The sequence below is a fragment of the Schistocerca gregaria genome, chromosome 7, assembly GCF_023897955.1.
Source record: "Schistocerca gregaria isolate iqSchGreg1 chromosome 7, iqSchGreg1.2, whole genome shotgun sequence".
Taxonomy (NCBI): Eukaryota; Metazoa; Arthropoda; class Insecta; order Orthoptera; family Acrididae; genus Schistocerca; species Schistocerca gregaria.
This window is the reverse complement of record NC_064926.1, coordinates 420,065,509-420,079,876: the sequence shown is the minus strand read 5'-3', so window position 1 is coordinate 420,079,876 and position 14,368 is coordinate 420,065,509. Positions and strand designations below refer to the sequence as shown.

The 14,368-nt window shown below is 44.9% G+C and overlaps 1 protein-coding gene across 2 annotated transcripts in view; it reads right to left on the bottom strand.

The window, feature by feature from the left end:
- LOC126281202 (tropomyosin-1) overlaps positions 1 to 13,316 on the bottom strand; it is a 98,202-nt gene extending 84,886 nt beyond the window's left edge. Inside the window, exon 1 of one of the 2 annotated variants that reach the window (XM_049979937.1) lies at positions 13,051 to 13,316. The gene's annotated coding sequence lies outside the window, so the exon portion shown is untranslated. The remainder of the gene's footprint in view (positions 1 to 13,050) is intronic. The other variant, XM_049979938.1, reaches the window with a different exon arrangement.
- Between the last annotated feature and the right edge of the window lie 1,052 nt (positions 13,317 to 14,368).

Here is a 14,368-nt window from a genome sequence, read left to right as displayed (position 1 = left end):
ACGACGGGAATTAACAGACTTTGAATTCGGAATGGTAGTTGGAGCTAGGCATGGGACATTCCAGTTAGGAAATCGTTAAGAAATTCAATATTTCGAGATCCACAGGGTCAAGAGTGTGCCGAGAATACCACATTTTGGACATGACCTTTCACCATGGGCAACGTAGTGGCCGACGGCTTTCACTTAAAGACGAAGATCAGCTGCGTATGCCTAGAACTTTCTATGCTAATAGACAAGCAGTACTGCGTGAAATAATCGACGAACATATCCGTTAGGATAGTGAGGCGAAATTTGTCGTTAATGGGATTTGGCAGCAGATGGCCGGCGCAAATGCCTTTGCTAACGGCACATCTCCTGCAGCGCCTCTCCTGGGCTCGTGACCATATAGGTTGCACCCTAGACGGCTGGAAAACCGTGAGCTGGTCGGATGAGTCCCGATTTCTGTTGATTAGAGCTCGTGGTAGGGTTGGAATGTGGCGCAGACTCCACGAAGCCATCGACCCAAGTTGTCAACAAAGCACTGTGCAAGCTAGTGGGCCGGCCGCGGTGGTCTCACGGTTCTAGGCGCGCAGTCCGGAACCGTGCGACTGCTACGGTCGCAGGTTCGAATCCTGCCTCGGGCATGGATGTGTGTGATGTCCTTAGGTTAGTTAGGTTTAAGTATTTCTAAGTTCTAGGGGACTGATGACCACACCAGTTGAGTCCCATAGTGCTCAGAGCCATTTTAACCATTTGAACTAGTGGTGGTTCCATAATGGTGTGTGCAGTGTTTACATGGAATGGACTGGGTTCTCTGTTCCAATTGAACCGACCATTGTCTGGAAATTCTTATGTTCGACTACTTGCAGACCATTTGCAGCCACTTCTTGTTCCCAAACAACAATGGAAATTTGTTGGACGATAATGCGCCATGTCGACGGGCCACAATTTTTCGTGAGTGGTTTTAAGCACATTCTGCACAGTTCGAGCGCATGGTTTGGCCACACAGATCAGCCGGCATGAATCCCATCGAACATTTGTGGGACACAATCGAGAACTCAATTTGTGCAACAAATCCTGCACCGTCAACACTTTTGCAGTTATGGACGGCTATAGAGGCAGCATATTTCAGTATTTCTGCAGGGGATTTCCAAGTATTTGTTGAGTCTGTGCCAGTTGGAGTTGCTGCACTACGCTGGGCAAAAGGACGTGTTAGGAGGAATCCCAAGAGTTTTGTCACCTCTGTGTGAAGTATACCCGTTATGATAAGCACCCAAGCATCACGATTATTTACTGAATGTTGGACTAGAGATCTTTTTTATGTTTTGTATTTACTGATATCATAGTATTCAATACAGCCATCAGGCCCTGCATTCAGACGATGGTACTTATAATTATGTAGCTAGCGCGGCTGAGGAGCATAAACCATCCATTTTCGTTTGCCTGAGAAGCCGTCTCCGGCGCTCTTTGCTTAAACTCAGTCCGTCTCTTTGCGCACTCGAAAGTCGGGCGGTCTTACGATGAAAGGCGATGAAAGACGCCGACGCGAGGCGCAGAGAAAGCAGCTTGCCTTAATCATCGCCGCCTCTGCCCGGATGAGGACTCGGTGTTAAATACTCGCAACGACTCAAGGCGGCAAAGGCTAAACTGTTCATTCGCATTCCTACAGGGGTTCGCGGCTTGAGATAACATTATTAAGGAAGTTTACAACCGCAAAACTGCTTATACTGTTAGCTAATTTTTCTTCTTCAGCTACGGCCTTAAAACTCCTTTTTATTATTTTTTCTGAGTGGTAGAACAGCTTTCCATCTGTCACTGTAGCATCGGCAGAACAAATGTCAGTTTTTAATCGTGAGAGTAAACAGCCAATAGAATTCGTGTGGATAGTAATATGATCTTTTTGTAGAATATGCTATTCCTGTCATCGGTGTAAGAGGTTGGTAACAATTGACAGGGTTTAACGCATTGAAAACATGCCGTACTCCATTGTATACGATTACTAAACGATTTCGTCACGTCTAAAGTTTCCTTCCCTGAGTGTCGCATAACTTACGGCACAATTAACGCACTGAAAGAGAAACTCTCTCTCCGTCCGAACAGGCCGGAAGGCCCACCGGTACCAACCGACCGCCTTGTCATCCTCAACCGATAGACGTCACTGGATGCGGACCGGAGGGGCACGTGGTGAGCACACAGCTGTCGACCGTTGTCAGTTTTTGTGATGGAAACCACTACTTCTCAGTCAAGTAGCTGAGTGCACCCAGCTTGCCAACAGCGCTCAGCAGACCCGGACAGTCACCCACCCAAGTGCTAGCCAAGCCCCACAACGCTTTACTTCAGTGACCTGAGGATTACCGCTGTTACCACTGGTGCAAGGCCGTTGGTACTGAAAGAGAAACGATTCCTTGATATTTATGTATGTCAGCGACAAAATGAAGCGAATAATCCAGCACTAATCAGTACCTCCAAGTGAAAATCCATCGACATTATTTTTCCAAACGCACACGATTATACTTCTTACACTCCCCGCTCCTGGGCAGTTTTTGCCTCTAGTACTTTCTGTTCATAACGTAAATGGACGACTGCATTTTTCTTAGCGGTTAGAACTTGCGTTTTGGAAATGTAACTGCATTTTCTAGGCTTTGTCTTCCTCTAAAGATTTTTATCCATTACACTTGCTACCATTTGCAAATTATTCCTTGATGGAGCTTCCTGGTTCCTGGCCGATTAGAACTATTTGCCGGATCGGGTCTTGAGCCTGGAACATTTGCCTTTCGCTGACAAATGCTCTACTAACTGAATTACTCAAGCACGACTAACAACCCTTTCTTACAGCTTTAGGAGAAGGGGTTCTGGCGGAAGTATATCTGATCGAAGGGGTTGTTAGTAGCTCTTGGATAGCTCAGTGGGTAGAGCACTAGCCCGCGAATGGTTAGGTACCGGATTCGAATCCCAGCCCGGCACACAGTTTTTGTCTGCTAGAAAGGTCCGTATCAGGGCACACTCTGCTGCTGAGTGAAAATTTTCATTCGTATTCCTTGATGGCACAGAATGTGTCCTATCAACCTGTTATCTGAGTCAAATTGTGATAAAAAGCTTTTTCCTCCCAAATTCGTTTCCTCACCTCTTCATTACTTATTCTACCAGCACATCTAACGTTCAATATTTTTGTGACACTACATTTTAAAAGCTTCTTTTATTTTCCTATCCATATTGTTTATCGTCCACTTTTCAATTGAAATTTTATCGTTGCATTATTCCGTGACTGCTGTCATTCTAAAATTAAAATATTTTTCATAATGGTGCCTTAAATTTGCTATGTTCGTAAATTGTTTATGTTGGCTTGTTCATAGACACCATATAAATTTCATTAACTCCTCATCGCTTATCGTACTATACTGTGAGATTACAAGAAAGTTTTCATTTGCTTATTTCTCGATACCTCAGTTTCCACGGAACTTGTTGCTACATAAGGCACGAAATATTCGACATAAGTCTATATTTCCAAGTCACTGAGGTTGTTGATATAGAATATACGTTATGGCGTATTTTATATTGCTTAGCAGAAAGTAAATGGAAACCAATGACAAGTAAGGCAAAACCGTTTATAGAGATAAAATTATGCCGTTGCAATAGCTTGTACCGTCACTTACTAGTACTTATCTACTATTACTGCAAGCAGTAAGTTTTCCGATTTTAATTCCCACGCTTGCGAGTTACGTGCTCTCTTTCTGATCTACTGTATCCGCCGTTTAATAACAGCTAATTGCACTGCACGTTGAAACCTATATGTATGTTTTTAGGCTGTCCCTTAGAAAATACAAAATTTTTGTATGTCAGTAAGCTAAAATTGTACTTGTTGTATCTTGGATCTGTTTCTTTCTAGACTACGCTTGCAAATGGCCTGTAAGGCCGAAATTAGCCAATCGTGCAAGATATAACAAAGTGAATACTGTTGTTAAGGCAATGCCACCTTTGGTGGCTGGTTTTCTCTATGTGTGTTGAGTCATTTACATACTTTAACAGCCGAATGGGCTAGGCCCATTTCGCCTACTATGGTAATTTCTAGTCTGTCTTTTATTGAATCGTCATCTCTTATAATGGATCTAGGGACACTTATCCGACGCCATTTTTCTGGTCCTAAGGACCCTGCGTATTCCAGATGCCTTGACGTTGGTTGTAAACGATCGATCTTCTCTAGCAGCTTCCTGCTTCTCTTTCTTATTTGTTCACGAACTGTTGTCATATAAAGTTCATTGAGCACGTCTACTGTGCGTTCCCAGCATGGTACCTTCAGAATAATCCGGAAGGAACAGTTTTCAATAGTTTGTGGCATTTTTATATTAGTATAGCTGGTCGATCCTCATGTGGTACATTCTTACGACATTGTTTGTAGTATTGTCGTTTTGTGCAGTACGAAATTTGTGTGTACTCATTTCTGAACTTGCAAGAAACGGGTAAAGTTTATGAATTAGCCTTATTACATCTACATCTACATCACTACTCTGCAATTCACATGTAAGTGCTTGGCAGAGGGTTCATCGAACCACAATCATACTATCTCTCTACTATTCCACTCCCGAACAGCGAGCGGGAAAAACGAACACCTAAACCTTTCTGTTCGAGCTCTGATTTCTCTTATTTTATTTTGATGATCATTCCTACCTATGTAGGTTGGGCTCAACAAAATATTTTCGCATTCGGAAGAGAAAGTTGGTGACTGAAATTTCGTAAAAAGGTCTCGCCGCGACGAAAAACGTCTATGCTGTAATGACTTCCATCCCAACTCGTGTATCATATCTGCCACACTCTCTCCCCTATAACGTGATAACACAAAACGAGCTGCCCTTTTTTGCACCCTTTCGATGTCCTTCGTCAATCCCACCTGGTAAGGATCCCACACCGCGCAGCAATATTCTAACAGAGGACGAACGAGTGTACTGTAAGCTGTCTCTTTAGTGGACTTGTTGCATCTTCTAAGTGTCCTGCCAATGAAACGCAACCTTTGGCTCGCCTTCCCGACAATATTATCTATGTGGTCCTTCCAACTGAAGTTGTTCGTAATTTTAACACCCAGGTACTTAGTTGAATTGACAGCCTTGAGAATTGTACTATTTATCGAGTAATCGAATTCCAACGGATTTCTTTTGGAACTCATGTGGATCATCTCACACTTTTCGTTATTTAGCGTCAACTGCCACCTGACACACCATACAGCAATCTTTTCTAAATCGCTTGGCAACTGATACTGGTCTTCGGATGACCTTACTAGACGGTAAATTACAGCATCATCTGCGAACAGTCTAAGAGAACTGCTCAGATTGTCACCCAGGTCATTTATATAGATCAGGAACAGTAGAGGTCCCAGGACGCTTCCCTGGGGAACACCTGATATCACTTCAGTTTTACTCGATGATTTGCCGTCTATTACTACGAACTGCGACCTTCCTGACAGGAAATCACGAATCCAGTCGCACAACTGAGACGATACCCCATAGCTCCGCAGCTTGATTAGAAGTCGCTTGTGAGAAACGGTGTCCAAAGCTTTCCGGAAATCTAGAAATACCGTGCCTTTGTTATTAATATGATCTTTGTACATTTACTATCGAGTGTTATTCCGAGATATTGCACATAGTGTGCCCAATTAATGTTTATGTTATTACTTTGTAATGTCTCTCTTACACTCGGTCTTTTTCTTGTAAATAGGATGGCTTGAGTTCCTTCACGTTTAATCTTAGTCAGTGTAAATCAGTGGTGTGATATTTACTTGGAAATTGATGTGAGTGTACGAAGAAAAATTCTGCGTCGGAGAATGCAACCGAGTTGCGCTATAAGCGGTAAGGGCACCGCAGCACGACACGGGGTACTGGTGCGCAGGGAGTGTTGACCGGGTTGCCCGCACGCAGGCGCAGCGCGGCGCGCGAGGCCATACGGCGCTGCCTCCCCTGCGGCAAGCTCTGCAATCCAGGCCGCCGAAGAGGTCAGCCGTCCCCAGGGTCCCCAACAGAATCTGGGTCACCGGGGCCTCGTCTGCACGGACTGCTGGCCGGGGAAGTGGGAGGACCGTGACGCACCTCTAGCAGATCTGCTTCGTCTACTCCTTCCCGAGGGTATTCTTGATCAAATGTTTGAATCGAAGCGAAACGAAACTACCTAGAAATTCCAGCTTGGAGCTTTTTACGAATTTTCGTAGCCGAATTAAGAGTGGGGAATGGACAAATGGGGTAGGGAAGTCACTACCGTGAGGGCTAGTTAAAAAAAAGGTTTAATTGCTTGACAGTAATTAGGATCATTAACGAAAACTCAATTACGAAATGGATTCGCAAATTATGAATACGTATTGACGTCAGCTGTACATTTTATTGATGACACGTAAAAATTATTGCCGGATTGTGACTCGAAAATGGATTCTCTGCTTATCGTAAGCGGTCGCCTTAACCATTTTGAATATCCATGCACGCCCGCTGGACCGACCCAAATTTCGGTATGTCATATTTTCCCGAACCTCTATGGACACATTTTGGGATCCCACAGGAGGTGCTAATTTTTTTTTAAATACCGCCATTCTAGCATGTCGATATGTTTTTCTAATATTTAAAACAGCTGTGAATGGCCAACACTGTCTGTTCTTTCAGACAGGCGTGCTGTTATATATAAACACTGTATAAACACAGACATTGTGAAAACCACCGGAAAACGTGACAGGGATATGAGGGAAAATTCTTGTCCGAATTTTCATACCCAAACGAATGGTTGGATATGGACAAATGGGGTACTAAACCGACCAGCATGAGGTCTAGTTTTTTTTAAAAAAAGGAATAAAGAGTTTAATTGCTTGAAATTAGTCACGGGCTCGCATCTCGTGGTCGTGCGGTAGCGTTCTCGCTTCCCACGCCCGGGCTCACGGGTTCGATTCCCGGCGGGGTCAGGGATTTTCTCTGCCTCGTGATGGCTGGGTGTTGTGTGATGTCCTTAGGTTAGTTAGATTTAAGTAGTTCTAAATTCTAGGGGACTGATGACCATAGATGTTAAGTCCCATAGTGCTCAGAGCCATTTGAAGCATTAGTCACGGTAATTAAGAAGAACCTTATAAGTTGTTTGAGAGGAAACTGAAATATTTCACGGCTTACAATGTAAATGAAGTGTCAAACAGTTCATCTCTCCAAGGCCTAGGGTTTCACGCATAAAAAATTACATCTGTTTGATACTATACTGTCGAAAGCGCTTCCTTCGGATAAAACAATATATTAAGGTCATTTTGAGGACAGAAGACGCTTTGAGGCAAATGAAGTGTCAAAAGGTTTACTTCTTCGAAAAGAAACTGCTTTAAGCATAAAAAGTTGGTGTAGTATTTAACTTTCAAAAAGGCTTCCTTCGAAAGAAGTACTAAATACAGGTCACTTCGACAAGTTGCTAGGAGAATTTTTGAAAAAGGAACGGTCAAACGTTGTGTGAAATGATTTGTCTAAAAGTGAGAAATAAAACAGATAATAGGAAAAATTGACAGTCTATTTTATGGTGCTTGAAGGCATGTACAGAAAATGAGGTGCCGACTGAGATTTTAAGTTCAGTGTTTAACATCTGCTCTACATGATTCCAAGCATCATTGAAATGCACGTGAAATGTTTCTGTAGTTATGTTATTTCTTTCTTACCTATACCCTGTCGCATGAGTAAGTTCCTACAGCGTGAAATCGATCCGGGATCGAGTCCCAGTTTTAAGCTGATGGCAAGTTTCAAATGGGCGCACATTCCCCTACAGAATAAAAATTCATTGTGATCTTTTATTTCAGTGAATTTATTTAAACCGACGCTGCTTATTTTTTGTGTGGGAAGAGGTTAAAGTAGGAAAATAAATTTCTAGAGAGGCCTTCAGAATAACTAATGGACTCCATCAAGCCTCCAACACCCTTTAAGATCTATGAGGAGAAAACTCAGAGAAGACGGAACTAATCTGGGCGTTGACGAACATCTTATTTAAATTTATGAAGAGTTTAAGCACCTGTCACGTGCCGGGCGGTGTGACCGAGCGGTTCTAGGCGCTTCAGTCTGGAACCGCGCGACCGCAACGGTTGCAGGTTCGAATCCTGTCTCGGGCATGGATATGTGTGATGTCCTTAGTTAGTTTTAAGTAGTTCTAAGTTCTAGGGGACTGATGACCTCAGACGTTACGTTCCATAGTGCTCAGAGCCATTTGAACCTGTCATGTGTTGATAGTTATGACAGAAACATCCAACAACGGATCAGGCAGGGAAGGGCTGCTATCCAGAAATTAAACCCTGCACTTTGGTCTTGAGTTTAAAGGTTGGAATTCATTAATATAAATCCATCGTGGAACCAGTGACAAATTGGATCAGCTTTAAACACGTATGAAATGAGGAAACAAGGGAAAGGGCACGGACGCACTGTATAGTATTACGAATAAAATAGAAGAAAGATAGCTAGGATGTTTTGGGCAAGTCAAAAGAATGGATGAAGATGAATGGAGAGATCGAGGCATTTGGCGACAGAGATGCGAGATGCAACGACAGCTGTAGGACCCCTGCAACGTGGAAGGAAGGGAGGGCAGCGGTTTCAATCTGATACACCGATGACCTTCAGATCCAGCGCTGCAAGAATCAACTACAAAAGAAAGTTGTACATGAATATGGAGACTCGAACTCGGGACCTTTGCCTTTCGCGGGCAAGTGCTCTACCGTCATGGTAGAGCACTTGCCCGCGAATGGCAAAGGTCCCGAGTTCGAGTCTCGGTCCGGGACACAGTTTTAATCTGCCAGGAAGTTTCATATCAGTGGACACACCGCTGCAGAGTGAGAATCTCATTCTGGAAACATCTCTATAATGATTTTTTTACGTGTAACCAACACTGTCTGAGATGTTCTATTCGAAAGTAAAAGCAATAAGTCTGCATCTTAGTCTCCGTCTAACTACACCCCCTTACCCCTCCTCCTCTTCCTCCCCCATCCTCTCTCCTCCCTGCAGCCACCCTCCCCACACTGTTTAGTCCAAAGTGCCGTTAGTGATCACCTACGGTTAGCTACACTGCGTACACGTATTAGAGTCTAAACAAGAAGGAATAAAAACTTGAGCGTTTCGCTTCGCCGCAATGTGTTTGACGGTTTCTACCCGCCAGAAGCCATACGCGGACCTGCAGCCACGCCCGGTATGAAGCGCGGCTATTATGAAGGCGGACGCGGGAGAGCGGCTATCTTTAGCGCCTCTGCGAGCCCGGCCGTCCCAGACACCCGATAGCGCGGCTCTGACCACGACCACGTCCTCCATGCCGACACCGTGGTGGCCAAAGTGCGAACAGCTGACCAAAGAGGCTCTCTCATTAGACTGCATCCATTCGTCAACTTGCATGATGAGCATACGGAAAATACTAGGAAAGACTAGAATGCATCAAATTTCCCTTACTCCTTTCGCGAACAGACAAAACGGACGTATAGTGTGACGATTAATCTTGCACTTCCTCTATACAGTAGCTTTTGGTGTAGATAGTATGATAATTTATTGGCTTTCGGGGCGTGTCCATACAGCCATCTCATTAGTGGAATGTCAGTTACGACAGTGTGAATGTCAGGACAACAGGACAGTCGCCCCAGAGCGCAGAAAATCTCCGACCAGACCGGGAAACAAACATGGGCCCTTTCGGTTAGCAATCTGCCGGGATAATCGCACAGCTACAGAGATAGACTGGATAGTATGTTTCGGTAGATAAACATAGGCTTATTTGAATAATGTCCCATGTCCTGGTGAAGTGCGACCGTCGTGCTACAGAAGCAAACATGTAAACACCGAGCGTGAATACTTCAAGTTCGGTGTTTACTTTAACACTTAGCGCTATTATCTCATCAGTCTGTTACAAACGTTATATTTGCTAGTGTTACAGATAACTGTTATCGCCGCTTAGAGCAGCTGACACAGCGCACTAGAAGATAACTTTAACTTGCTTCTTCCCGTAGCACAGAAACTGTACGTATCTGAACACTGTTTTCCTTGTACCGGAAGTGCTTAACCGGCAAGATATGCAAGAGTGCTATTTCTGCATGGCATGCAGGAGAACTACTCCAGTAAGATATGCAATAGGGCTCGTCTAGCAAGGTATGCATGAGGCTATTCTAACAATGTATGCGAGAATGGTAGGAAGGACTAGTCCAGCAAGGTGTGCTAGAGTGCTAGTCTAGGTAGGAGACGAGGTACTGGCAGAATTGAAGCTGTGAGGACGGGTCGTGAGTCGTGCTTGGGTAGCTCATTCGGTAGACCACTTGCCCACGAAAGTCAAAGGTCCCGAGTTCGAGTCTCGGTCCGACGCACAGTTTTAGTGTGCCAGGAAGTTTCACATCAGCGCACACTCCGCTGCAGAGTGAAAATCTCATTCATTCTAGTCTAGCAAAGTATGCAGGAGGGACAATCTAGCAAGATATACAAGAGTGATAGTCTCGCAACGTACGCAGGAGAATCATTCTAGCAAGGTATGCAAGAGTTGTAGTCTAGTAAAATATGCAGGAGAACTGTTCTATCAACGTATGCAAGAGTGATAATCAATAAGGTATGTGGATGTGTGAGTACTGTTTCACGTAGGGAGCCAGGAATGATAGTCCAGGTGTACTAATCCGGCAACGTGGGCTGAGCTGCAAGTCAGTAATGCTAACTCCAGCAAGGTGTACAGAAGACCAGTGAAGTGAAGGAGAGGCACTGGTAAACTGAAACAGAGGAGGTCGCATGTGAGCTGTATAGGCTAGCTTAGGGGGTAAGAGCATGGCAACGCTACAGGTTCGAACATCCGTCCAGTTGTCAGCTTTACTCTTTCGGGAAGTTGCAAAACAGCGCACACTCCGCTGCATAGAAAATGTTTATTGTGATTTTATCCACAAAGGGTGCGCTATACGCTGTAGGAATATTCAAGGCAGAATTTCAAATACTGTGAATACGTAGATACAGTTATCACTGAGATATCAGGTAACATTCTCGTCGTTTCTATGAATTCAATCTCTGTCAGAGCTTACAACGTATGAACACGGGAGAAACATCTCCAGATTTGCGTTAGCTTTACTCCTCAAATTCGCCGATGAGACTGAACGTCTTGACAGATCTACAAGTCACAAATTTTCAACGTACGTTTCATCATTTCTGTTACCTTTGTTAATATCGGTATGATAATCAAATTGTATGAGATAGTGTTTGTAGACCAACTGTACTTTTATGATTTCTTTGATCTTATTTTTTATTATTTACTGCTGTAGAATTCTGACATTTATGCCCTTTATCTCTCCTGTTTCTACAAGCAGCGAAGACATGTCAAACGTGATCCACAATATCATCACAGTGTGTGTTTCATACAGTCAAATTTAACTTGTTGCTAATCATCAGCTTCATGTGCACCGTTTCATTGTGACACTATCGCATCCTAATTTTCAGATATTGGGTGTAATGCTTTTTAACGATTGGATAAATGCCGCGTTTGCCACATCTTTGCCTCCTTGAGCTTGTGTTTAGTCTTTTAGAAACTGTACTTTTCTTCCTGTGTTCTTCGTTATTAGGCAATGTACGTCACTGCTCCACATTACTTATCTTGCAGACTGGTAGCGGTGTGGATATGAAGCAGCGAACTAAATATACTTTTTCATTCGTACATGAGAGGCTGCAGACTACTAAATACTTTTATGATCAAATTATTATCAGTTATACCCTTTAGGGCATTTATATTAAATGATTATAATGTTAGTGGTTCAACGGAAACTATATTGATATTATCGTAGACATCATAAAACCCTCACTGCTTAACAATAGTACTATGCACATGAAGGATGACAGGTTATGATCTTCCCGTGGCTCTTCTTTCTTTATCACTTGTCATGGACATAACATAATGTAATTTTTGTTTGTAAAACAACTTAGCTGATCGATAACATATTTAAGATGCCCTTTCTTGCGTCAAAATTCGTCGCAGGGAATACAAAGTTGTAGCACTAGAGTGGTAGATTATATTGCTTCTAACAGCATAGTGTGCTATGGCTATTTTACAGCATGACACTGGTGTTACTGGCACAAGTGATGCTCTTCAGGTACTGTGCAGCGGTGGTAACACGGTTCCCGTCAGATCCCAAATCCAGCGCTATCGGGCTGGGCTCGTACTCGGATCGGCTACCGTCGACATCTGTTTGGAAGCCATCGTGAGGCCAATCAAGGAGCTACTTGATTGAGAAGTAGCAGATCCGGTCACGAAAGCTGATAACGGCCGGGAGAGCTGACCCGCTGCCACTCCGTATCCACATCCAGTGACGCTTACCGGGTGAGGATGACACGGTACCGTAGCGACTTGTGAGGCCTATTCGGACCGAGAGTGTTCTTGAGGTACATCTAATCGTCCGCTATCCTCGTTGCAGGCACTTCCGACGGTGTTTGTATTCGACCTTAATGCTAGAGCCTAGCTACCACTCTTAAGTTGCACACCACACTGATTCTCGCCTTCGTCTTCCGAATTCCACTCGCACTAAGAGACATCACTGTACTCCATTATATTATAATCTTCGGCTGCACTTTGTCAATAAAATTTAGGTTGTATCAGCCTGATTTGGTGGTTAAGTGGCTTCGTCCCTATCTAGTTCAGGCACAACTGGGCATTAACACATATCTTGTTTTCACATTAAGTCACTCTGCAGGTGATAAACCATCAAACTTCCGCTTGGTGGTACTGACTTCAAATTGGGGAAGCAGATGACTAGTAACTAAACGGCGAACCAAAACAACTGTTCAGTGGACTTTCCATCGGTCAGCCTCGCAAGAATTATGACCAGTCGTCTATGTTATTGTCTCGAGTTAGTTTGCTCTTCCGTCAGGCACGTTGTCACAAGGAGATAGGGGTTGTGTATGTTAGTCTGGCGCTCGGCCGCACAGTTGCGTGGCTTGCTGTTACTCCTCGGCGGCGTAACACGTTATCCTCAACGTGCAGAGCGAGGCTGGACATTTTGCGCAGAACTCGCCGCCGCGGGGAGGAAGTCGGTTAGCGGTGGCTGTTAGGAGCGAGGTCCTCTGGTTAGGCGGCGGCGCGAAGACACCTGTTACTCACCAGAGCAGCGGCGGTGCCGGGGCGGACGAACAAGCGAGTGGCGGCCGACGCAGCGTCTTGGGGCGCACTGCTCAACACCGGAGAAGGCCCGGGCGGGCCCGGCAGGCCGCTCCAAAAATGGGCGCGCCGCCCTCAAAAGAGGGGCGGGGAGGGGGAGGGGCGCTCGGCCGGCGCCGACGCCACTCCGACGTCGACGGCCGACGCCGATTTGGAAGACGCTTTAATTTCGCGGCGCCTCCCCCTCTCCGGCGCCGTGGCTGCCCCGCTTCTCTCCTCCACGAAACCGAAAAGTCTCTCTGCTCTCCACCCCCTCTCCCTCGATCTCCTCCCATCATCCCCACCTTAGCCTCAGACGCCCACACACCTGACATTCCCACACGTTGGTCGCCTGCGTAAGGTGTAACTTATAAACACACTCCTACGCGCCACTGACTTCACTTTCCAACCCTACCGGAGAGGACAGTACCAGCCAAAACAGTCCCTCACCAGCAATTTTGTAAGGGCTCGGAGTGCTTCACTTCAGGGACCATATGGCTTCTGGTATCTAAGTCTCCCGTAATTTGATAATGTTGAGTTCGTTTCTCCCTGTCTCTTGGTCTTGACAAATAGATTACATTTTTCTGCGAGCCTCAGTCTTCTGACCTTCGATGTGGCCAGGGATGATTTCCAGTTCCGAGCCAATTTCTTCACCTCACAGTACCACTTACACCCCATGCATTCAATTATTTGCTGTGTACGTTGCAGTCTCTGTCTTCCCCGTCCGCCCCGATGGCTTAGTGGTCAGCGTGACGGATTGCCGTCCTACGGGCCTGGGTTCGATTCCCGGCTGGGTCGCGGATTCGCGCAGTTCGCCCAATTTGGCGTCGAATGTAATAAGACCTCCACCAAGGCTGCCGGACCTGGCCCACAAGGGGCCTCCCGGCCAATGACGCCATACGCTCATTTCCATTTTTTCTGTCTTTCTCAACAATTTTGCATTACAAAAGAAGTTTTTCCTCGATGTCTTAACACATCCAATACCGTGTCCCTTCTTCTAGTTCCCCACAAATTTTCTTCTTCGCCGATTCTGCAAAGAAACTCCTGACCTCTTACGAATTATTTTAACTTTCACTACGCTCCTATAAAAACCACATATCTCTTCATCGTCAATTCTCTTTGTTTCTGGTTTTCCCACAGTCCATCGTTCACATTCTTACAATTCTATATTACAGACATAAAAGCTCAAATACTTATTTCTCAAACTGACACCTGAGTTCGATACTAGTAATTAGCAGACTTCCTTCGCTGGGTACTTTTTCCTTTTCCTGTGCTAGTGTAC